The sequence below is a fragment of the Sarcophilus harrisii genome, chromosome 6 (genome assembly GCF_902635505.1).
Source record: "Sarcophilus harrisii chromosome 6, mSarHar1.11, whole genome shotgun sequence".
In the NCBI taxonomy this organism is placed as follows: domain Eukaryota; kingdom Metazoa; phylum Chordata; class Mammalia; order Dasyuromorphia; family Dasyuridae; genus Sarcophilus; species Sarcophilus harrisii.
In genome coordinates, this window is record NC_045431.1 from 204,132,671 (window position 1) to 204,160,128 (window position 27,458).

A 27,458-nucleotide genomic window follows, 5' to 3' on the forward strand; every position below is an offset into this window, starting at 1 on the left:
TGCAAAAATGTTTTCAGCGGCTCTTTATATGGTGGCAAAGAATTGGAAAGTGAGTAGATGCTTATCGATTGAGAAATGGCTGAATAAATCATGGTATATGAAAGGAATTAAATATTATTGTTCTTTTTTTAAAAAATGATGAACAAGTTGATTTTAGAAAGGCCTGGAAATATTGACATGAACTGATGCTGAATGAAACAAACAGAACCAGGAATGCAATATATAGAGCAACAGCAAGATTGGCAATGATCTTGTTTCTATGAAAAACTTGTTTCTTCTCAGCGGTTCAGTGATCCAAGGCTATCCCAATAATCTTTGGCTAGAAAAATGTCATTTGCACCCAGAGAGAACTATAGAGAATGAATGTAAATCAACAATGCTATGTTCAATTTTTTTCTTTTCCTTCTGATTTTTTCTCTCATGGCTTTTCCCTTTTGTTCTGATTTTTCGCTCCCAGCATGATTCGTAAAGAAATGTATGCTTAAAACAAATTAGTGTATATGTAAAGCCAGAAAAATAAAGAAAACAATGAAAAAGAAAAAGAAAAGTTGTTCAAGTATCAATTTAGAGGGTAGATTAGATTCCCCAATCTAATCTATATTCCTATAAGCTAGGGATAAGTTAGGAAAATTTAATAATAATCAGAGTGATGTGATGTGAGGTTATGAACCAGGATAAATAAGAATAGTAAAGTCACAATTTAAGATACTGCAGAGTTAACATCAACAGGATTCTTTGACTGATTGGATGATGGGGGAGTTAAGAGAATGAGAAACATCAAATATAACTGAGGTTTTGGAGTCTCGGTGACTGGGAAGTTCACTGGAAATAGAGAAGTTTGGGGGAAGGTTTTGAAAAAAACAGAATTTTTGAACGGAACACAAGACAAAAAGATTTAGGGGAGCAATGATCTCTAACAATGTAGACTCACATATGTGAAGTCCCAGATCCATTAAGGATTCCTTTCTATCACTGCATTAGCATCATGAGTTCCATCTTTCGAAGTCTTAATGACAGCCATGAGATTGTATTTACCAGCTCCTGTTAAGATGTCAGATTCACTTAATTTGCTGCCCATATTCTATGCATTTGTAAATAGACATCTGGATTCAGGAAAGGCCATGTTGCCTAGTAAATACCAGTGAATAATATGAGCTGACCTTGGAGTTTGTTGTTATTCAGTCATTTTTCAGTCCTGTCTGACTCTTTGTGACTCATTTGGTGTTTTCTTGACAAGGATATTGGAATGGTTTGCCATTTCCTTCTCCAACTCCCTGTACAGATGAAGAAACTGAGGAAAACAAAGTGAAATGATTTGCCCAGGATCACACAGCAAATGGGTCTTCCTGTCCAAGCCCAGCACCCTGCGCACTATGGGTGCACCTCACTGCCCAATTACCGGGCACTGATTGTATAATTCTTGGAAAATTCCCCCAATCTCTCAGGGCTCCCAGGTATTATTCCATAGTTATAAATTGCAGAAGAATTGCTACTTTGCCCCATTGGTAGAGAGTATTCCTTCACCGTAGTTCCCTACACCAGTGAAATTAGAGACTCAGATTTCCCCTCTCCTGCAAAAGTCTAATGTCATAAATTTTGCATCCCAATCCTTTCTCAGGACATGAGGAATTATTAACTCTTCACTTAGGGTAGTGGAGGCTTTAGAAATTATGATTGAGATCTGATTTTGCCTTTTTCCAGATCTTGGCAGAAGGTTGTGATCTCCCCAGGAAACAACATGTTGGAGATGACCAAGGTCTAGAACATATTGCTGAGGGCTTTTCCAGCCCCCTTAGAACCTGCAGACACCCATAGGACTAGAGTAGCGTGCACCTAGATCCAGGGAGAATGGTTTCTGCCCTCCACGATGGATGGCTTGTCATCACAAACCCCAGAGGCCAAAAACAAAGGCATTTCCTGAATGTAGGGGCCTGTGTTATCAGCATCCATCACTTTGGGAGGAAGCCAGCTGGAGAAGCGTGGAGTGAGACAAATGGGAAGTCAGAGAAACATGGAATGCAGCCCAGGCAAGCAACCAGAATGTTTGAAGAGATCTTCTGCCCCAAAAGATCCTCCCTCCAGATTTGTTTCAGGAAGAAGCTGAGGATGTAAGTGAGAGAGGCCTGTAGAAATTCTTCTACTTGAAAGCCTGGATTCTAGTAATCCCTAACCCTGTGTTATTCACATCATTTACCTTTTTTCAGTTTGCCTAATATTTATGTGAGGGGAAACCATGTAATAATGTTTTGCTATTGTATACTCATGCTATATAAACTCTGCTAGGCCCTCAATGTTGCACAGAAATCCTTGATATTGTGACATCGACCACTTTCTATATTTCACATAATGAGTATTAACAAACCTTCTCCAGCCATCAAATCTCTAGCCCAAGCTTCATTCCCCAATTCCAATCAAAGTCTAAGCAGATGACCTCACTTCCTATGTTATTAAAACCATCAGACATGAGGTCTTTCGATTCATTTCCTCCACATCACAAAATTTTATCTTTAATCATCCTTTCCTCTATCTCTCTTATCTCCCATACAAACTCTAGACTCCAATTGGCAACTGCCTTATAAATAAGTTGCCTCTCCTGGTTTTCTTTCATTCCCTCAATGCTTAAGTCAAATCCTTTTGCAGGATATCTTTCCCACTTACTCCAACTCCCCCTAGATCTTTGCTTCTGAAATTACCTTCCATTTAGAAAATACATATCTTGTAGGTTCACAGTTTTCAATTGAAGACTCAGGAAATGTGTAATCTATAGCCCAGAAGACTTAAGGCAAACAAACAGCTGTTTGCAAATGTTTATAGACTTCTCAACTAGAACATGAGCTCTTTAAGGGCTTTCTTTGTACCCTTGGCATTTAACACAATGGTAGCACCGCAGAGAAAGTAAAGTATTTGAGAAAAATAGATTAGGGCATACATGCAAAAAATATAATGAGGGACACTTTTTAACATGGGTTTTAGTAAATTGCATATTTTAAATGCCCCGGAATTCCACCTTCCATGGCACATGGGTATTCATTTTATAAGTGAAGTTGAAATGTTACAGTGAAGGTTCAAAGCCTCCAGAGGACACCCAAGGGGATTCATTCTCTAGCTTTGAATGGGAAGACACATATACCTTTTTCTTCTCTGCTTCCTGGGCCAGGCTGACCCTTCCATCTTGATCCCATCCTTTCCTACCTTCTCTTGGACTTCAGTCAATCTCCCCCACACCCAATGCACTCTTTTTTCTATCTTTAATTTTGACCTTACTACTACCTTCCTTCCTAAAAAACCTTTGAACATGCTCAAATTGTCTCAATCCTAAAAGGAAGTTTTCCCTGTAAATCTATGGATGGTTCCATGGCTCCTGCCAACCACTATGCCATCTCTCTTCTCTCTTTCACTATGAATTTCTTAAATGAATAAGTTATATTTAATGTTTCTGATTAACCTCTTATCACATACTCCTCAATCCCTTCCAATCTGGCTTTCACTCTTACAAGTTGTCAAGTAAGTTAGTTGTTCCTTTTGATCTTCATCACCTCTGAATTGAAAAAATGAGCCAGGCTCAGTCCACTTCTGCATCATTTTACACTATTGACCTTCTTTCCCTTTTCATCTCCTTATCTAAGCATAGTTCTAGGTTCTGTTCTCATCCCTCTTCCATCTTGGATGATGATCCCTGCATTCTTATGGCTTCAGCCATCCTCTTTATGTAGCTAACTCCCAAATTTATAGCTCAAACCAGAACCTCTCCTGTTTCCCCTGCTAGTTCTATTTCTCTATTAACCACAATCTAATGCCCACTGGTGCTTTAAGCTCAACAGTTCTAAAATTTAAATTTTTTTCCATTCCTTTCTATTTCTGTTTCCTTATCAACAGTATCATCACTTTTTCCAAGTGGCTTCTATAGCCTTTCCTTCCCTGATTGAGCTCTTCTTCCTAGAACCTTCATGTTAATTAAATTATCCAGGTCTTCCAAGTTCACACCTTCATTCTTCTCCTGACTCTCTAAATTTCTTTTCTTTTGATATCTCTTCAGGTGTAGTTTATTTCCTATTCCCAACCCCTTCAATTCCCTTTTATATATTATCATCTCCTGTTTCAATATAAGTTTCTCTTCAGAAAGAACAATCTTTCTTTTTGCTTACACAGTAGTCCCAGAGCTTACCAGTGTTTGTGGCCCAAAGTAAGTGATTAATAAATGCTGGCTGACTTGACATGAATGGAATCAACAAATCCTATTAATTCTAATCATAAGATCTCTCCTAAGAATATCCTCTTGTCTATTCCCACAATAGCCACCCTTGTTCAGCTTTTAATTACTTTTCACCTGGTCTAGTGTAATAGCCTCTTAACAGGTCTCTGCCTGTAATCTCATCTCCTCTAGTTCACCCTATGAAAATGAAAATCTTTGCTGCCTCATTTTAGAAAATACATTGATAAGCTGGAGAGCATCCAGAGGAGGAAAACCAGGATAAGAGGCCTGAAAATCATACCATATAAGATTCAAATGAAGACTCAGGAGATGTGTAATCTATAGTCGAGAAAACTTTAAGGCAGACAAATAGCTATTTGCAGATGTTTATAGGTCTATCACAAGGCACATGCCTTGCTTGATCCCAGAGGGTAGAATTAGGAGCAATAAGCAAAAATACTAAAGAGGAAAATTTAGGCTCTAATTCAGGGAAAGTTTCCTAATAATTAATTAATAACTATCCATTAAACATAGGATCACAGATGCAGAGGAAGAAAAAACATCAAAGACCAACTAGTCTAACCATCTCATTTTGCAGTTAAGGAAACTGCTTTATTCTCACTGCAACTTTTTAGAAAGAACATTGATAAATTGCACAGTATCTAGAGTAATAAAGGGCCATAGAGTCATGTCATATGAAGACAATGAGATCCAAGGAGATTAAGGTCAAAGAGGTGACCATCAAAACTGGGGTTAGAATCCATGTTTTTTGATACCCAAGTATGTTCTTTTTATTCTACCTCTTTGTTAATCTTGATAGCTTTCAATTATTTAATAATTTATATCTGACATTTATACAGGTTTTGAGGTTTTCAAAACACCTTTTGTATTTAATTTGTGCCCTGGAATAAATCTATGAGATGAATGTTATTGGTATTATTATCCTCATTTGCTAAATGAAGCGACTAAGGCTAGAAGAAATCAAGGATCTTGTCTGTCCCTATCAGAAACACAACTGCATTAAAAGTCAGCCTGATTACAAGTCATTACTCTATCAATTAAACCATGCTTTCCCCTTTTAGAATCAGAGGGGAAACTTTCTTTTAGGATTGAGACAATTTGAGCATGTTTGAAGATAAAAGGAAAGAAGATAGTGGAAAGGGTGAAATTAAAGATAGAAAAAAAGAGTGCATTGGGGTAGGGGAGATTGACTGAAGTCCAGGAGGAGGTAGGAAGGGATGGAGCCAAGATGGAAGAGTCAGCCTGGGCCAAGAAGTAGAGCAGAAAAAAGGCATGTGTGTCTTTCCACTCAAACTAGTTAGTTTACTATTTCAGCACTGATGAGGTAGACAGCACCAAGCTGCTCAGAATTGAAAAATATAGTTCTGGCATGGTGGCAGCAGCTGCAAGGACTGTACAGGGGATATTTAAGGATGGGGAGAAGCAGTTACCAAGTTTGCTGGATGTAATTTAACTGGCCCACATTTGTGATATTTTTATATATATTCACAGAATGAGAAGGAAAAAAAGATGTCCTCAGAGGAGAAGGGATAGGGGTAGAAAAATACACTTGTGAGAAGCTTCCCTAACATCGGTGTGTCTTTGAATCTCCCTCCCCCCCCCCCATATCCTAACCAATAAGGAAGCAATCTGACCAAGTTTGAGATCTTCATGTTCTTTTCTTTGGCATCAGATGTTTTTGGCAGCTCTTGATATATCATCCCTATATAACAAAGGGGTCAGTGTTCCACTAAGAGGGAGTCTGTGATAAGAAAACTTTCAGAGATAACTTTGGTACATTCCTAATACCCCATCACCTTAAGTGGGGAATTCTAGTGAATTTGGTTGTGTATTTTTTCAAGGGCTTTTCCAGGAAAACAAACTTTCCTAAGAAAACCTTCCTGGCTCTTAGTCATTCTGTAAAAATGCAATTTTATTGGTAGGTAACTTAAACACAATTCTTAAAAGGTAAGGAAATGGCTCCAAATCTGTAGAGTACCGACTCCTGGGGATAATGTAGTCCATAAATCCGTAAGCATTTTGGAATTATGAACTTTTAAAATTAATTAATAACACAACTTTCATTATATGATAGCTCATATGACTTGAAGGGGGTCCCAATATTTGTAAATAGTTGAAAAGATCAGGAGAATAATGTGCATGAACTCAAATATTGATGGGAACTCATATTCCTTGTTTTAAGAAAATATTTGTTCTAGTATTCTTGGTTTGAAAGATTCTCTTGAGAAGCAGTTTCCTTTTTGCCACCAGATTATCCTGTCCCAGGTAGAAGAATTAATATCTCTGGGGTGCTCAATAAACTTCCCGTAATAACCTATTTCAAACTTGTCAGAAAAGTATAGCTCTATTGTCTTCTAATCTGACCTCAATGTCTTTCCATATTGTGTGTACACTCATTTCCTTCAGCTTTGTCCTCAATGTTGAAAGGAGACAGCTGGTGACCAGTTTCTGTATAATAACCCTTCAGCTACACAAAGATGGTTATTAAATCTCTCCCCAGCTGCCTCTTCTTGAGGCTAAATAATTTTAGATCCTTTAACCTTTCTTTCTAGGACCTGTTTGTTTGTTTGTTTTTTAACTCTGCAACTCTTTATATGACTCTCTTTCTAAATTCCTCAAGAATCTCTGGTTTGTGAAACCCGAAGGTAGGGGACCTGAGACTCAGGATCTAGCCTCAGTGACACTAGGAAGTTTATCTTTGGTACTGCCCATGACACCTTTCAATGTCCTTGCAATGAAACCAGTACAGTGCTCCATCCTTTGGATACAAAAGCTCAATTTCCTTCTGGGGTAATGTTGCGCATTCGTATGTTGAGTTTTGTAGCTTACAAAGGGCCTTTTTGCAGCAACTATCTAGTATGTAGTAAAAGTAATATAGTTTATTTGTTTTACAGATAAGGAACAGAGGCAATCATGGTAGGGTGGTTAGAGAACTGATCTCAGGATCAGGAGCAACTTTATTCCAATTCAGCCTGATGGAAGTCGCTTGATCTTTTACCAATCTTTCAGGTTGCATAGGTAGAAGAGGTTTCCTTACAAGGAGACTCCTATGCTAGTATAATCTCAGGTGTAGTAGTTTTTGTTTTTATGGAAATTGAAGAACTGAGAGTTTGAGGAACTTGCCTAAGATGGGACAGCTAACAAGTGGTAGAACCAGGATTGGAAACCAATCTCCTGACTCTAAGCCAGTGAGCTTTCCAGAACACCATGCCCCAGCCTGAGGAAAATCCCCTGTGGTCCCTTCTGGTACCATTGGCTTCTTTCTGCTTCAAGCAAACTGATTTCTATCACCTCTATATCTGGAAACATACTTTCCTAGTTCTCATATAGAACTCCCACATATCCACAACAATCTCAGTCTCTCTCAGTCTCTCTCTCTCTCTCTCTCTCAGTCTGTCTGTCTGTCTCTCTCTCTCTCTCTCTCCTTTCCTTCCTTTCTGTCTCTCTGTTTATCTCTCTATGATCATGGCATTAATTCTGACAGATGAGTACTATTATTATCCCCATTTTACAGATGAGAAAGATGGGGCAAACAAAGGTTACATGACTTACTCAGAGTTACATAGCTAGCTGGTATCTGAGATTAAATTTGAACTCAGGTATCCTTTCCCTCCTAAGTGACAAGTGGCCAGAGTGCCAGGCTTAGAATAAGGAAAACTTGAATTTAAATCCAATCTCAGACACTAGCTGTTTCAATATGAGCATGACTTAACACCTGTATGTTTTAATCTTCTAGAGAAGGAAATGGGAAACCTTTCCAGGAATTCTGCAGAGAAAACCCCATGGACAGCATTGGCATATTACGGTCCTTGGAGTCAGAAAGAATCTGACACCACTGAATGACATAAAAATCCTTATTTTCAGGTCCAGAATTCTTAGCATGCCCTTAGATTTCCCATTAAGTACTCTATTGAATCACCTCTTTTGATCATCATACCAGCACAATGAAGGAGACTCTTCTCCTATATTGGAGAAAAATCCATTCCTGCCCCACTTCACACACAATTTCTAGCCATTGTTCCTCGTTGTCCCCTGAAATGAATTAGGACAAGTCCAATACTTTTCCACATGACAGCCTTTCAAATATTTTAAGACATTATATTATTTTGCTCAAATCTTCTTTTCTTCAATCCTTTGGTTTATCCTCATTTACTTCAACTTGTCTCTATAAGGCATGATTTCTAGCTCTTTCCCCATCTTAATCACCCTCCTGTTAATATCCTTATTAATGTCCTTTTAAAAATGTGAACACTCCATTTCCACTAATGCTAAGCCCAAGATCACATTAGCTATTTTGGTTCTCTTGTCACAATGTTGATTCATATTATTTGCAGTCCACTGAAACCTTCAGACCTTTTTCAAATGAATTTCTGTCTAGCCATATTTCTATCACCCTCTACCTGGGAATAGTTTTAAATAAAAAACCTTAATCCTTGCAATTAATTCTATTGGTTTTAGACCAGTTCTCCACCCTCCCCAAAACTTGAGACCTCCAGTCCACTAATGGTGGGATTTATGATTCCTGTCTTGGGAGAGAAAGAAATTCTGAGGAAGAGCCAGCTGGGATGAGCCATAAGGAGAAATCTATACCTTGTCACCTGGGAGCCAGAGCCAAGATCATTGTGAGCCTGGAGAGTGTGTTCCCTACTTCTGTGAACTTGCTTTCACAACACATTGCAAACCAAACCCCCAAACACCATGTCCTGATAACCATATCTCTGTATCTCCTTATATCTTATAGGAGAATGAGTACTGATGGGCTGCCCATCGTGGATGAAAGCCCCAGGTTTGATTCCAATAAGTAAAAATGGCTATAACGAATCACAAAGGAATGAATCGATGTCTCCAACATTATAATATTCAATCAACCCAAATTGATTATTGGAAATGAAGTTTGGATTTGGGGCCAAAGGGGTTAGAGTCAAACCACAGAGTTGTTTTATTTACTATTAACCTTAGGCAAGTCAGTGTTTAACCTCCCTGCTTCTCAGCTTCCTCATTTGTGAAATAAGAAAGTTGGTCCCAATATCTAGGGTCAATTCAAACTCTAAATTAATAATCCTGAAATGGATGAAGATGAATTAAATTTGTTTTGAGCCAAGCCAATCTAATGAGTATTTTGTCAAGCACAAGCTTTGTGTAAGGCACAATTCTAAGACAAAAATGAAGAACAACTCTGACTTCAGTGAGCTTGTAGTTTACTGAAGGCTCTAAAGAGTATAACTTAGAAGCAGATAAGTACATGCAAAATCATTTGAGAAGACAACTATCTTAGGGAAGTCATGTAACCTCACTGGACCACAGTAAAATGAGGGAGTTGTACTAAATGGCTTCTGGGATTCTTCCCACTCTAGAACTATGATCGCAAGCCTCTCAGGGCATTTGGAAAAGCAACTCATAAGCTGTGAGCCTTGAAGAAGATAGAGAGTCTGAGAAGTAACAGTATTCATGAAGAAGATTCCAAGTATGGGGACAGAATTGAGGCTGTTTGGGGGCTTTCACATACTCAAGATCACCATTTAGAGGAATCTAGTCATTCACACCCATACTTATCCAATCCCACAACCATACAATACTTTTCAGTCTCCATGAATACTTTGTTTCCATGAATATCCGTGAGACAGTGAAAAGACTCCTGCTCTATTTTGCCCACAAAGGGCAAATCTTCCATCAATAGTCTCAGGAGCTGCAGCCCCATCTGGAGATCTGCCATCTGACTAAGAACTATTAAACAGATGTTAAAAGGATGGGTCTTAATGGACTCTATGTTTAGCATTAAAGAGCTTTCCCTTCCCCATGTACCCAACTCTATTGGAAGAAATGATGTCCCCTTAGTTTCTTTTCTGTTTCCTTACTGGGCTTTTGAAGTCTTCCCTTTTTCCATGCTGAAAAGGGGGGGTCTCTTTAAAAAGATCCTACATGCAGTCAAGTTTTCACAGTGGCAACAAAACAAAACTTAAAACAAAGTAGAAATCCATTGACTTATGATTGCCTGGGCAAATTGTGGTATGGGAAGGGAAAGGAATAGTATTACTTTGTAAAAAATTATATATATGAAGAATTCAGAAAAAATTGGGAAGATTTGTATGAAGAAATAGAGAGTGAAGACTGTAGAAACTATATGTGTATGTGTGTATAATATATATGTAATAACTACAATAGTGTAAGTGAAAACAACACTAAAAGGAAAATTCAGATTAATTGTTAAGACTAGAACAGAGGATCAGCTGAATGTGACTCAATCTTGAGTCTGAAAAGGCTTGGAGGGAAAAAGGCAGGAGATGCTCAGAATCATTGAAGCTGCCTTGACGTCACTACTCCCAGGGTGAAGTGATTTCATATATACCTATTTTTGAAAGAGGTGGGAAACTATAGGTATGGGATGGTATATATACTATCAAATGAATTTATTTTTCTGTCAATTTTTTACATTTTTCTTTGTTAAAAGAGAGTTTGTGGGCAAGAGATAAATAAGTCAGGAAATCATGTTTTAAGATGCCAATGGAAGAAGAGTTGATACATTTTTTAAAGGAGACCTCTCAACATCCCTAATTTTTATTTCTGTATATTTTATTTATCCTTTGACTCTTTAAATACTATTACCAAACAACAGAACCAGAAGGATATTGTACACAGTAACAGCAAGATTATGTGATGATAAACTATAATAGACTTAGCTTTTCTCAGTAATACAATGATCCAAGGCAATTCCACTGGATTTGGGATAGAAACTGTCATCTTCATGTAGGAAGATAACTGTGGAGAATGAATGTGGATTGAAGCACAGTATTTTCACTTTTTTTTTCTTTCTAGTCGTTTTTTCCCCTTTGTTCCGATTTTTCAGGCACAACATGAATAATATGGAAATACATTTAAAATGATTATACATGTATAACCCATATCAGATTGCTAGCTATCTTGGAATGGGAAAGAAAGGGAGAGAGGGGAAAAAAATTGGAACTTAAATCTGACAAAATGAATGTTGAAAACTATCTTTATACGTAATTGGAAAAAATAAAATACTATAAATTATAAAATAAATAAATAAATCATTGTTATTTCCATTGATTTAAGCATTCTGATGCTGCTGTCTAAGACTGTGACCAAAAGTTTCTTCCAAGATAAAATCTGTCCAAACCAAAGCTTCAAACAGTCTTCTCTCCATTATTTCATTCATCCAGGCATACAACAAGTGATTAATAAATAATTGTAGTTTGATTGAAGATGTTGAGGATAGAACTTTTGAGTTAGGAATAGTTACATGAGATAATAAAACTAGAGAGAGAATAATCTCAGAGGACATCTGGTTCAGTTTGTCAAGCTCAAAAAGATACAGGGGACACTAAATAATACATAAGGATTCCTGCCAGTTGTGCATTGATTTAGGAAATGACACATTAACATTATCTATATTCTATTGTATTTTCATTTGTTTTGTTAAATATTTCCCAATTTCATTTTAATTTGGTTTGTCCTACTCACTGGTATTGTGGTTGCAATGTGTTTGGCACACCTCTAATCTAATTAACACTTTTCTTTCTGCATGTGAGGAAATGGAAACCCATGGAACCTAGTCTAATTACTAAAAGTCATTCAGATAAGAAGCCTCAAACTCAAGATTTGACCCAGAGTCAATATTCTTTCCCTTGTACCAAACTGCTCTTGTTACAAGCTGACTTTGTCTAGTTCTCAGGACAACCTCAGCAAAGATTGTTGCTGACTCTGCCTTTCTCATGCTGTGTCCTAAAGATCATTACATCTGAGACCTGACAACAACTCACTGGTGATTAACAGCCAATTCATCCTTCCTTTTCCAATAATTGAGAATTATATGTCTCACTTTGATCCTCTCTTACCTAGCCTCTGCCCCCTCAAGTTCCTGGATATACTTAGAGATTTCTAGGACTAGGCTTTATACCTTTCCTGTGCAAGTTAAAATGTGCCCATAATAAAGATCTACTGCTTTCTATCATTACTGGCCCTTTTGTGAAAGATCTAATTCCCAATAGAAGAAGAGTAGTATATTGAGAAGATGTGGATGATCCAGAGAGATGGATGGATCATGGTAAGTGCTGATCAGTAAAAAAAAATATATATATCGAACATGCACTGTGTTCAAAGGTCCATTTTGAGCAGAAAGCAGAAAGCTAACGGGAGCAGAAGGTTCTCAGGAATAGGTTCCAGACACTGGAGAAGAGGAATTCCCTGTATCAAAAGATCCTACATAAATGTGAGTGAGAGAGAGAGAGAGAGAGAGAGAGAGAGAGAGAGAGAGAGAAAGTGTGTGTGTGAGAGAGAGACAGAGAGAGAGAGAGAGACAGAGAGAGAGAGAGACAGAGAGAGACAGAGAGTGAGAGAGAAAATGAGAGAGAGATAATGATAAGAGAGAGGGAAGGAGGGAGAGAGGGAGAGATAAGGATAGCAATGGAAAGGTATTAGGACAGCCCACTCACATATACACACACTCACACACATATATAACCTAGTGCTGTGACTAATACCTTTATTAGAAATGGGAAAGACCAAGAAAAGGTCATCAAGGACTTTCAGAATGATGTTCTTCAGGCCATGCAGGAAGAAAAGATTCCAAGTTTCTAGGGCTTTTGACTCTGTACTTCAGGGAAGCTATAACAGTGCCAGGGTAGAGGAAATCCTGGATTGGCTTGGGTGTCATGGGCAGTTTAGGATCAGAGCTTCTCCAGTCTTTTAATAGGAAGAAAAATGACCTCAGTCAAGAAGGTCTGATTATTTCATGCCCTGGAGTCATGGACAGGTAAATACCAAATGTAGGATCATAGATTTAGAACCACATAGTTCTGCATTTACATCACCAGTGCCCAGCAGAATGTTTAGAACAAATGAGAAGCTTATTAAATGCTTGCTGGTGGATTAGTTGATTAGAGGAAGGAACTAGGGTGTTTAGCTTGGAGAAGGAGGAATATAACGGCTTTCAAATATTGGAAGGGTTCTCATATGGGACAAGGGATTAGCCTTGTTCTGATTACCCTCAGAATGCTTAACTAGGAACAAAGAGCAGACTTTGCAGAATGAAAAGGGATTTCTATTTGATGTAAGAAAAAACATCCCAATAATCAGATCTGTCCAAATGTGACTTGTGCTGACCCACAGAATTGTGATTTTCCCCCTCATTGCAGTTCTTAAGAGGAGCCTGAATTACTCACTTATCAGAAATGCTTCAGAAGAGGTTTGTATTTAGTTATAAAGATACATTTCAGAACCTTTGAGGCCTCTTCTCCTTTCAATTCTGAAAGTCTGTGATTCAGTGAGAATGAGAACATCTCCAGTGACAGCAATTTTAGGTGCTTTCTCCATCACCAAAAGGGTTAGAATGTCAAGTTTCTCCTTGATCTCAATCAAAATCGCTTCCTATTTCTCCTATTTCACTCAACAATAAAAATAAATGGGCATAACCTATATCATATTACCTGCCATCTTGGGAAGGAGAGAGGAGAAAGAGGAAGGGAGAAAAAGGTGAACAAAATCTTATAAAAATAATTGTAAAAGAAAACTATTTTTACATGTAATTGGGAAAAATAAAATACTATTAAATAGGGTGGAAACCCAAAAAAGTAAATAGTCTCATATATAGAAAAGTAATTATAGCAGCTCTCCTTCCAATAATAAAGAACTAGAAACTGAGGGGGTGCCCTTTAACTAGAGAATGGCTGAACAAATTATGGTTTATAAATATAATCAAACATTATTGTACCATAAGAAATAATGAAAAGGATAAGCAAACAGGAACCTAACTATAAATAATTATGTTTATTGACAAATAATCAAGTAAGCATAACCAGATGAAAACATAAAAGATGAAATTTTTGAAAGACTTAAGTCAACAATGATAAACATTTAAGAAGCTCTTAGTATGTGTCAGATTCTGTGTTAAATGCTGTTAAATATGTTAAATGTGTTAAATATAAGCAGAAAGTCCCTGCTCTTGAGCAACTTACATTCTTTTTTTTTTTTAATTTAATAGCCTTTTATTTACAGGATATATACATGGGTAACTTTACAGCATTAACAATTGCCAAACCTCTTGTTCCAATTTTTCACCTCTTACCCCCCCACTCCCTCCCCTAGATGGCAGGATGACCAGTAGATGTTAAATATATTAAAATATAAATTAGATACACAATAAGTATACATGATCAAAACGTTATTTTGCTGTACAAAAAGAATCAGACTCTGAAATATTGTACAATTAGCTTGTGAAGGAAATCAAAAATGCAGGTGGGCATAAATATAGGGATTGGGAATTCAATGTAATGGTTTTTAGTCATCTCCCAGAGTTCTTTTTCTGGGCATAGCTGGTTCAGTTCATTACTGCTCCATTGGAAATGATTTGGTTGATCTCGTTGCTGGGGATGGCCAGGTCCATCAGAACTGGTCATCATATAGTATTGTTGTTGAAGTATATAATGATCTCCTGGTCCTGCTCATTTCACTCAGCATCAGTTCGTGTAAGTCTCTCCAGGCCTTTCTGAAATCATCCTGTTGGTCACTTCTTACAGAACAGTAATATTCCATAATATTCATATACCACAATTTATTCAGCCATTCTCCAACTGATAGACATCCATTCAGTTTCCAGTTTCTAGCCACTACAAAAAGGGCTGCCACAAACATTCGTGCACATACAGGTCCCTTTCCCTTCTTTATAATCTCTTTGGGATATAATCCCAGTAGTAACACTGCTGAATCAAAGGGTATGCACAGTTTGATAACTTTTTGAGCATAGTTCCAAACTACTCTCCAAAATGGTTGGATTTGTTCACAACTCCACCAACAATGCATCAATGTCCCAGTTTTCCCACATCCCCTCCAACAATCATCATTATTTTTTCCTGTCATCTTAGCCAATCTGACAGGTGTGTAGTGGTATCTTAGGCAACTTACATTCTAATGGAAGAAAGCACATAAAAAGGAGAGTAGGAGATTAAAATAAAGGTATTAAGTTCCATGGTAGAAAAAGTTCTATGGAAATGGATCAAGAACGAAGGCTGGGCAAAACTATACTAGTGGGAATCTCAACCTTGCACTCTCAGAACTAGATAAATCAAACCACAAAATAAATAAGAAATAAGGTAAAAAGGTAAGCAGAATATTAGAAAACTTAGGTATGATACATCTTTGGAGAAAATTGAATGGAGGCAGAAAAGAGTTTATTTTTTTCTCAGCAGTTCATGGAACCTATACAAAAATTGACCATGTATTAGGTCATAAAAACCTTAAAATCAAATGCAGAAAGGCAGACATAGTAAATGCATTTTTTTCAGATCATGATGTAATAAAAATCACATGCAATATAAGTCCAGGAGTAAATATACCAAAAATTAATTGGAAATTAAATAATCTGATCCTAAAGAATGAATGGGTAGAACAACAGATCAGACACAATCAAAAATTTCATCTAACAGAATGACAATAATGAGACAACATACCAAAATTTGTGAGATGCAGCCAAAAGCTGTTATTAGGGGAATTTTTATATCTCTAGATGTTTACTTGCATAAAATAGAGAAAGAGAAGATCAATGAATTGGGCTTGCAATTAAAAAAAAGCTAGAAAAAGAACAAATTAAAAACCTTCAATTAAATACCAAATTTGAAATTCAGAAAATAAAAGGGAAGATTAATAAAATTGAAAATAAGAAAATTCTTGAATTAATAAATAAAACTGAGTTGATTTTGTGAAAAAAACAACAAAATAGATAAATTTATAGTTAATTTGATAAGAATGAAGGCTGGAAAGGAATGAAAATACAATTGCTTAGATCTTCTCCTTAAAATGGAGGTTCTAGAAGGAATCAGACAATCAGAAGGAAAGACCACAGAATTGGAAAATAATTCCAAAGTGAGAAATAACTCAGGGGTGGGGTAAGCTTTCAGGATGAAGAGGTTTCTATGGTGTGGTAGAAAAAGTCCTATGGAGATGTCAAAGAGAGCAGCCTGGAGATGAATGCAATGACCAACAATGATTCCAGAAGAGGTGATAGGCGCGAGTTGCAAAATGAGACATGTTTTTAGTAATAGTCATTGTAGAAATTGTTTTCTTGAATATGTCTATTTCTTACAAGAAGTTTTCACACATACATTTGGGAGGGAAAGTGAAGAGGAAGAGAATATAAGTACTTATTTACTGAAAAAAAATTGAACACAATGACAACAAAATTTAATGAGCAGTTGTTGGTTAACTAATTAATTAATTAATGAGAATTGAGGTACTTCTGCCATGGCTGAAGAGAAACCAGAAGGGTTAATGGACACAGAAATAAGATGTCCTTTGCAAACCCCATCTCCTTCCTTTCCCAAGACCTCGAATGGACCCAACACGTACTAGCACACAAACTTCCGCTTTCATACACATGCACACAGTTGCATTCATCCCCAAGTGCCTAATAACTATAATTATATCTTCGCTTTAGGTTTTTGTCAATTACTTTCTGAAATGTGACATAAGGGGGGAAAACCCAGCTTTCTGTCAGCTGGTGCTGGAGGCAAGCTTGAGATCTGGGCCATGCTCCAGCTTCTCTACTGGAGCAGATTTTTTGGGTAGGGGAGGTGGGGAATAGAGAGGGAGGATGCCAGAAGCAGAGGGAGAACAGCAAGGTCTCTAGAAAGCGGGGATTTCAGTCATTAGAAAGATCCTTTCAAAGGGAGCTTCCCTCCTTCCATGGATACTCGACCTTCAGCTTTCTAGGCTCAAAAAGACAAAAGGTCACACTGTAAAGTTTCCCAAATGTGTGCCTTCTGTATCATCTCGTCTGGCCAGATACTGAGCTGCACGAAATCCTGGTTCTAGGGCTGATTTCTGCTGCAAACTCAAACGCTAAAATTAACTCATTCTTTCTTTGGTAATAAGTGTGTCAAAGTCTGTTCCAAACACACAGAAGTGTCATTTAATTCATGGACTGGGTTCATTCCATTGGTTTAAACCAGCTCTCTTGTGATGACTTAGAGTGGGACTTGAAGGCTGTTGACATCCACTCAGAGAGAACCAGAGGATTGTGGGATGGAAAGAGGACATCTCACTTCTTTTAGTATATATAATGGATAAAATGCTGGGCTTGGAGTAGAAGCTATGGGTTCAAAGCTCACCCCTGCCACTGTGAGCCCCTAAGCAACCCATTTAACTTCAGGCAAATCATTATATCTTGTATTCATGCATTCACACTTTTGTTATTTCATTAATTTATTTATTCAACTTGCATCTACTTAGCTTATCCCACTGTGTGGCAAACATCATGCTGAGTATCCAAAGTCATACAATCAGAGAGAGGGAGTCGGGAGGCAGGACTTTGCCCTCAAGGAATTTATACTTAATTGGGGGAAAGCACATATACATTATATATCATGTGTGTATATATATATATGTGTGTAATACATATATCCAAACATGATTTATACAAAACACATACAGAAATACTATCTCTGACTTACCTTCTACATTATAAATTGCAATCCGCATTAGTAGGAAGCATCCCTACATTATCATGCTGACAAAATTATAACTCCTACACGATTTGTGAATCATGTGCATTAATGGAAGATACAAATGATATATATATGGGAAGCCTCCAGTGACCTTTCTCTGCTAAAAACACCTGCCACATTTTCTATCTTCCAGACCTTCAACCAGGGGTCCTCAAACTATGGCCCGCAGGCCAGATGCGGCAGCTGAGGACGCTTATCCCCCTCACCCAGGGCTATGAAGTTTCTTTATTTAAAGACCCACAAAACAAAGTTTTTGTTTTTACTATAGTCCGGCCCTCCAACAGTCTGAGGGACAGTGAACTGGCCTCCTACGTAAAAAGTTTGAGGACCCCTATGTAACCATTAGAAACTAAACTGTAAGTTTCTAGAAGGCAAGGACTGCCTCTTGCTCATCATATTGCCCACGGCAAGTGTCTCAGCCCTTGTATACTATAGATGACTAAATGTCTACTGATGGACTGATTTATGAACTTGTGGGAGAGGACACAAGATCATATCCCAGTACTCCATTCAAAAGTGATCCTGAAGGCTTTTTGGGAAGAGTCACTGAACCTGTGGTTCTCATCAGTCCATGCAGTGAGAGGGGGAACAGATACAGGACTCATACAGAATACAAAAATTCTTTGAAAAAGAGGCTTCTGTAGAGCAGACCACATGACCAGAGCTGGGGAGAGTGTCTATAAATAATGATTGTGGTATAAAGAGATTCTCTCTCCTGGGGTTCCCCTTTCCAGCAGGGTGGTATAATTGATGATGCTACAGGGATGCTCTCTGCCTCCACTCTCATTACCAGGTAGGGTTAGTTATTTACAGAAATGTCACTTCCTCAAATCTCTCTTCCCTCTTTCTGGAAGGGCAGAGACCAGCAAATATCAATCCATGGCTGCCTGTGGGGACTAAGAAAGGAGACAACTAAATGTTCTTCTGTCTATAAACCCACACACACACACACACTAGTTTCTGCTGCTGCTTGAGTTCTCCTTCTCATTGGTTTCTCAAAGATTTTTTTTGCTTTATTTTGTTTTGGGATATGGAGAGTAAGGAGATCTGGAGCAGGTAGTATCTTCTCTAGTTTATAGAGGGACAATTTCAGGAACATAATCAACCTCAGCACATTATCACAATAAGCCGGTAATCAGAAAATTAGGGCCTAATTAAAGAACGCAAATCACATATTTGAAAGAAAATGGTATTGGCAACCATCAGAAATTTAGGAAGAAATGAGGCTTTAATATCAAGTTGTCACAGTCTAATCCAGATCAGAATGGACCAAAGGTGTTCACAAAAGATCTGGCAGAGTAGCCAGGGATCTGGAAGGTCAGAACTAAGGGAGGTAAGTGAGTAGAAAACAAATATGATAAAAATGATGGGTGAAGAGACAGATAAACAGGGACATCTTGAAATGAGAAGCCTTGAGGACAACAGAAAAGTTGGGATGGAAGATGTAAACCTCTGTCACTATGTAAATTAGTTGTTGAAAAATGAGGTATGTTGATTCATAAATAATGCTAAGATGGGAGTTTCTAATTCTCCCCATCCAACACCCTATTCCCAGGCCTTGATGAAGAATACACAAGGTAGACAAAGAAATCCTAGAAATCTTTTATTGATTTCAAACAACTATAATAGCCATCATTTATTATTTAGATGATGCTTCAAGAATTGAAAAGCACTTTACAGATACTTCAACAGAACTCTAGCGGGGGCTGCTATAATCTCCACTTTACAAATGAGGAAATTGAGGCAGACAGAAGTGAATTGACTTGCCCACAGCTAGTAAGTATTGAACCCAGATTTGAATTCAGGTTTTCTTGATTCCAGGATCAGAACTCTACTAACTGTTCCACCTAATGCCACAACACCCCTGCTCATGACATAAAGACCAAGGTATAAACTTTCTGTCTATGGAATTTTCTAAAAGGAATAATGTTGGCTTCTTTCCAATAAATGCCACCCAAATTTCCAGTTCCTCCTTCCATGGATTTCAGCAAGAGACATCAAAGCAAAATGAGCATATATATAAGATCAAAGGTCTTTTCTATTTTTGAATACAAATTGTTGTCATCCCTCTGCCTCAGAGAGTAGTTTGATTGACCCTTTCTTGTAGGAATAAGACCAGTCTTTCAGAGTACCATAGGAAGGCTATATTCCCTTTAACTAAGCAATCCCTTCATTCAAATTTCAAATAACTATTCCTTATTTTAATAGTATGGGTTTCTTCATAAAATGAAAAATTCAAAGACTAAACACAGTAGAGTAATTATATTTGACTACAAAATGCAGGATAATTTCAGGCTTTAGGGAAGAAGAAAAGGAACTTTTGTTTATTCCTATCAAGGGCTGACCTCCAAAAGAAATGAACTGAATGCCACACATACTAAGCAACTTTGTCAAGATGTTTTCTTCCAACCCTATGATTTCATTTGCTTGGGAACCTCTCATTTGATATCATTCAAAAGCTCTATAACTTAAGAAGGCTGCCTGGGGCACCAAGAAGTTAAAAAAAATACTATGGATCATAGGGCTAGAAGGACTGAGTGGAAGTTAGGACTTAACTCTAAATCTTCCCGACTCCAAGACAGTATAGTGTTATACTACTTGTCTTAGAGTGTAAAAAACTGTTCAATTTACCTTGTTTTTTAGATACAAAACTTAAAATTGCAGGTAGAAAGTATGATAAATATTTTAAGGACTTCAGTTCTGCATCATAACCAATTATGAGGAGAGAGAAAAGAAAACGATAATGAGATGAGAGGGAATAGAGAGATTAGAATAGAGAGATAGAAGAAAGGAAATTTTATCCCTGGTTTTGGCACTAATTGTGAGACTTTGGGTAAGTATCTTGACCCATTACTGTATGAATCATCTGCAAAATGAAAATATTAGAGTGGATAATCTCAAAGAACCCTTCCATCTCTGACCATTTTATTATCCAGTGAAAAGGAAAATAGAGAAAAGGAAGAAGATGAAACAGATAGATGGACCATAGGAAATGGGTTATAAAGAGGAGAGCTGGAGAGAAAGAAACACACACATTAAAGATTAAAAAGGCAAAAAGCAAAAGGATAGAGAAAGTGAGAAGAGAGAGGGAAAGAGAAAAAGATAGAAAGCGAGACAGAGAGATAGACAGAGACAGAGAGAAACAGAGAGACAGAAAGAAATTGAAAGAGACAGGAAAGACTAAATAGGTTTTGAGGCAAACCTTTGTCCAAGGTAATGTTCTGCTATTTCTTAGACCTTCAGAATGTTACCTATTATCTAATGTTCTTTAGGATTTTGATTCCTTAACTAACCATTGTTCCCATTGCTTTGACTATTTTAATGCATTAAAGAATAAAATAGAGAGACAGCCACAGCAATACACCAAGTTGGGATTTAGTCCCCTGGGCTGCACCAGAAATCCTTCCAGAGCTATTCCTTATTTTAATAGTATGGGTTTCTTCCTAAAATGAAAAATTCAAAGACTAAGCACAGTCTTATGATGATGATTATAACAATGAGGAGGAAGAGAATGGCAACTCATATTTACAGAGAATTTCAACATTCGTAAAGCATTTTCACCTAGTTGAACATGAGAGCCAGAAGTTTTTGCCTTGATTCCCTTGAACCAGCAAAGGATAATCATCTGTTATCTAATAGTCTTGAAAATGCTTATTAGTTGATTGACCTCTGTTCACTAGTCTGCAACTGGTCTTATGCATAAAAGGCAACTCAGACTATGTGTGCTCAGTATTCGAGGAATCCCTTCCACAGGAGTCAAAGGGGACCCTTGGCCCAGAAGAAGCATAGAAACGGGGACCCAAGAGATGGCCTAGTTCAACTTCCTTATTTTATGATGTTCAGAGAGAGGAAGAGGTTGGTCCAAGCTCACCCAACTAATTCGTTGTCAAAACTGACTGCAGAGCCTTAGTCTCCCGACTCCCACAGCAAAAGTCTAGATTTCTATTTCATAGCATTGTGCCTTTAAATGTTTAAAGAGGAAAATGTGCCAGGGAGAAATAAAACTTGTTTGAGTTGATCCTTCTAAAGGATAGGAAGGAATATGTTCCTAAGAACATATTCAGTGACAATTCTATCAGTCTCCTACCCTGAGAGACTTTTTCTTATGCCCCAGTAACTAATGGGAGGTGGGGAGAGCTGGACAAGAACTATGGGGTAGCCAGCATTGAGAAGTACAGATTTGGACAGGAGGCCAAACCCCCATCCTTTAGCATCTGGCTGTGGAGATCCCCAGCTCAAGATAAAATAAACAAACCAATTCTCATTTTATCCAATAATCTGGCCACCTGCCATATTATCACCATGTCAGGCTGGGTCTATTTTCTGCCTTAAACAACAATGAGTAGGTGCTGTGTCTTTCTCATTGGAAATGAAACCTAAGTGGAATAACAGAGCTGAACCATTTGATCATCCCCTCATACAGACCACATCAAACTGAGGACTGGTCTCTCCTGGGGCATGAAGAAAGTCTCTGGAGGAGGTGGGCCCTTTAAACACTTTGTTCCATGTTCTCTACATTGTGCTCTCTGGCATCGTGATGGGTGCTGAGGATAGGCAGATAACTCAAGTGTAAGACAAACAATTTACCCTATAAAATTGTATCTTATACTGATCACAAAATAGAAAATTTCGATTATACCAAACTGAAAAGTTTTTGTACAAACAAAACTAATGCAGACAAGATTAGAAGGGAAGCAATAAACTGGGAAAATATTTTTACAGTCAAAGGTTCTGATAAAGGCCTCATTTCCAAAATATATAGAGAATTAACTCTAATTTATAAAAAATCAAGCCATTCTCCAATTGAAAAATGGTCAAAGGATATGAACAGACAATTCTCAGATGAAGAAATTGAAACTATTTCTAGTCATATGAAAAGATGCTCCAAGTCATTATTAATCAGAGAAATGCAAATTAAGACAACTCTAAGATACCACTACACACCTGTCAGATTGGCTAAGATGACAGGAAAAAATAATGATGATTGTTGGAGGGGATGCGGGAAAACTGGGACATTGATGCATTGTTGGTGGAGTTGTGAACGAATCCAACCATTTTGGAGAGTAGTTTAGAACTATGCTCAAGAAGTTATCAAACTGTGCATACCCTTTGATCCAGCAGTGTTACTACTGGGATTATATCCCAAAGAGATTATAAAGAAGGGAAAGGGACCTGTATGTGCACGAATGTTTGTGGCAGCCCTTTTTGTAGTGGCTAGAAACTGGAAACTGAATGGATGCCCATCAGTTGGAGAATGGCTGAATAAATTGTGGTATATGAATATTATGGAATATTACTGTTCTGTAAGAAATGACCAACAGGATGATTTCAGAAAGGCCTGGAGAGACTTACACGAACTGATGCTGAGTGAAATGAGCAGGACCAAGAGATCATTATATACTTCAACAACAATACTATATGATGACCAGTTCTGATGGACCTGGCCATCCTCAGCAACGAGATCAACCAAATCATTTCCAATGAAGCAGTGATGAACTGAAGCAACTATGCCCAGAAAAAGAACTCTGGGAGATGAATAAAAACCATTACATTGAATTCCCAATCCCTATATTTATGCCCACCTGCATTTTTGATTTCCTTCACAAGCTAATTGTACAATATTTCAGAGTCTGATTCTTTTTATACAGCAAAATAATGTTTTGGTCATGTATACTTATTGTGTATCTAATTTATATTTTAATGTATTTAACATCTACTGGTCATCCTGCCATCTAGGGGAGGGGGTGGGGGTAAGAGGTGAAAAATTGGAACAAGAGGTTTGGCAATTGTTAATGCTGTAAAGTTACCCATGCATATAACCTGTAAATAAAAGGCTATTAAATAAAAAATAAAAAAATAAAATAAAATTGTATCTTATTTTAATTTTTCTACCTTTCTTTATCACAAACCCTAAGGAGAAGTGATCCCTTCCCCCTAAGGTTCCCATCCTTGCCTCCACCATCAAGTCTTATATTAAGGAAATCATATTGAGAATAAAATTTCCCTTTGTTGAAAGAATGAAATTATTACTCAGGCAAATCAAGAAGTTATCAGCTGCTCTGCTTTTGGCAAAGTGAAATCTGGTCTAAATCTGAATAATTAAAGTCTCCCATCACTATGATATAGAATGTCCCCAAAGCCTTTTGTGTGGTTTTAACTGGGCCAGGTTTGTAATCAGTTTTGTAAACTCCTTATCTATTTCTTCCTTCTGTTCAGTTGGTCTGTAGTTTACTCCAGTGCCAAAATCACCTTGTTTTGTTCTTTCAATGATCTTGTTGTACATACTTATATATGTGATTCGCATCTCCCCCATTAGTAGGTAAATTCTTTGAGTGTAGGGACTCTTTCACTCCTATCTGTGCATCCCCAGGCTAAGCACAAAGCTTCAAGACATATAATATGCTTTTAATAGGAAATTGTTGAATTAATGATTTATTGGTCTTTACCAACATGCTCTACACCAAAACTTACACTGTGGGTGTAATATGGAGTGATGTAATTGAATGTGGAAGGCCACAAAATTATGATTTATTATCAGTAAATGTTTGATCTGTGTACCTATTTTATATACCTATATACCCAAGGTCATGGAAAAATTTCTGAGTAGAAAAAGTATAAGAAACCCTATTCTATATCATGCTTCTCCATTATCTGAGGGCTATACTTTTCCATGTTGGTATCTCTTCTTAATTTACATAGCTAATTTTACCATTAATAATTGCCTGTCAATTGGAAAATGATTGAATAAGTTTGTGGTATATGTTTGGTGGAATACTACTGGGATTTGAGATTGTTGTTGTAATTGTTGTTTGTGCTTTATTCTTTAATCCCAATTGCCTCACCACCACCACCACCCTAAAAAAAAGAGAAATAAAATATGGATAGATTTGCACAAAATAGTACTGAGAAAAATGAACAGAACCAAGAGAACCTTTTATATTAACAGCAATATTGTTTTAAGAGCAACTTGGGGTGAATAAGTTATGTTGACCATTATAAATACCCAAATTAAATACAAAGGACATATGAAGGAAAACACTATTTGCGTCTAGAGAAAGAATTAATAAATAGAAATATATATAAGATGATACTGCATATATATATATATATATAATGCTAGCCATTTTAGGGCAGGAGAGAAGGGGGAAAAAGAAAAAAGAAATTTATAAGATAACTTTTTAATATGCTTAAAAGGAATAGCAAGTTGCACATAATAGATTTGTACTTTCACGTTCAATCACTTTATATTATACTATGTTATGAAAATTCTTGCTTTGTTCCATAAATTAAAATATAAATAATTGTTTAATCTGCAATGTTCTCCTAGACCCTACTTTTTCCTATTTTTTAATTTATTCTTTTGAATAATGTATATCCATTTTTTACTTACATCCTTTTCTTACCTATTTACATATTCTTTTCAATAAGGTATATCCCATTCTTGACTAATCCATTCTTTTCTTACTTATTTACCTATACTTTTGAATAAAGTATATCCATTCAGAGTTACAGTCCATTTTTCATTAAAATAAGTTTCAATGATATCTTAATAATATCTGTGAGGTCAAATGTGCCGCCCTATGCTTCTCTTTATGGCCCAAGAGTAACAGGGAAACAAGAGTCTTATAATTCTCAAATTTTTGTTTATTTATTTGGGAGGAGCGAGTACTTCACTGTGCATCATGAGAGTTTCTGTTTCTGAGCCATTCTCTGGCATTCCTTCTCTTTCAACTTTTGGGAGACATTATAACCCTAAAAGGGAGACAGGAGCTACAACTTTACTAGATGTTTAGAGAAGATGGGAATTAGCTTCTTCTGATCTTTGTATTTCAGTGTACTGTATACTCTTTTTTTCCCTGATTTTATTGTAATGAATTCTCAGTGAGGAATTTTTTTTCCTTCTACCAGTGTTGATCAGCAATTGCTTTTGCAACTTAAAACCTTACAGGACTGCCCACCGCATTGAGTTTTGCACAAAATAGTACTGAGAAAAATGAACAGAACCAAGAGAACCTTTTATATTAACAGCAATATTGTTTTAAGAGCAACTTGGGGTGAATAAGTTATGTTGACCATTGTAAATACCCAAATTAAATACAAAGGACATATGAAGGAAAACACTATTTGCGTCTAGAGACGCCCAAGTCTCATTTGCCCAAGGTCACACAGCAGGTATGTGCCAGTGGTGAGATTTGAAATCAAGTCTTCCTGACTCTACGGTGAGCTCTCTATTGCGCTACAATGCCTCTCAATCACATTTCGTATGCTTGTTGACTTAAATCAATAACTTCAAGCTTTTGACTTCTTGAATGCAAAAAGGGGGAATTGTACCATCATAGCTCTAGTGATGCAACAGTGAGCACCACTAGTTTACAATAAGCTCCCTGTGACTCAATATACCATTCCACTTTTGCTTAGTGAGCTCCCTGGGATATTGTGGCATTTATTTGTCACCAATCAATGTCTAGAACTTTGATATTCCAGAAAAGAAGTCCTATCCATCCATGTGCTTCAGTCTCTCTTCAGTCAATGGGGCTCCTTTAAATACAGAGATATTTTTCATCTGAAAGGAATATTTGTTTCATGATGTTATGGAAGGTCAATTTGGGGGCTTCAAGTGCCTGGTGGCACAACATCAGAGCTCGTTTCAAGGAGTCACTTTGCAGCCCAAGAAGTGGGGCGCTTTTCCTCCAGCAGTTTTTGCTGAAAGAGGGAAATTTCTTTTTTCAACAACACAGACTCGGGTCAGAAAGTCTGAGCTCAGAAAATGAAGCCAGAATACCAAATGCTCTGTGGCATTCTCTCCAGTGGTTTCCCCCTCTCTCATCACTTCTCTGAATGCAGGAAAGGAGGAAGTTTGGTTCTTTCTAATGCCCCAACAAAGCAAGCTCCCGTCTAAAGTAAGGAGCCACAAAAGGACCTCTGTTTCATCTTGCTGCTCCTCCATCGCTCCACAAGCACAAATCCACATGGACCAGCCTTTTGCTGTTTTCTCTTTCTATGGCTTCAGTGAGCAGAACTAGGTCCGATGGATGAAAATTATGGAGAGGCAGCTTTTAATTCAATCTAAATAAGTATATCCTAATTATTAGGTTTGTCCAACAATAGAATGGAGTGCTTTGGAAGGCTTTCACTAAATGCATTCAATCAAAGGATAAATGATCACTTGTGAATAATCAACCAATCAATCCAATCAATAAAGAAGCATTTATTGAGTGCTGATCATGTGCTAGACACTGGGGAACACAAATATAAAAGTGAGGTCATTCCTGCCTCCCTTCTATTAATAGAATATTAATATTCAATTAATATTCATAGCTAAGTAAAAATAGAAAACGCACAAAAAACCTGAAGTGATTTTGGGAACGTTCACCAACAACTGGGGGAGAGAGATAAAAAAAGGGTCTCTGAAAAGAGGTAGCACTTGAACTAAGCTTGGAAAGGAGCTAGGGATTCTAAGAGTTGGAGGTGAGGAGGAAAAGCATGGAAGACAGTTACACAGAAATGGAATATTGTGTCCAATAAAGTAGGTAAGCCATTTTGGCTGAAGCATAGAATGTGGTGACATAGAGTAACATGTAATGAGCCTGGAAAGAGCCTGGAAGAAGAGAGCAGAATGCTGTAAATGCCAAATGGAGGAATTTCTATTTTTCCTAAGGACAATGGAAGCCATTGTACCTTTTGAGTAGAGGAGTGATATGGTCAGAAATGTACTTTTGCAATCTCAA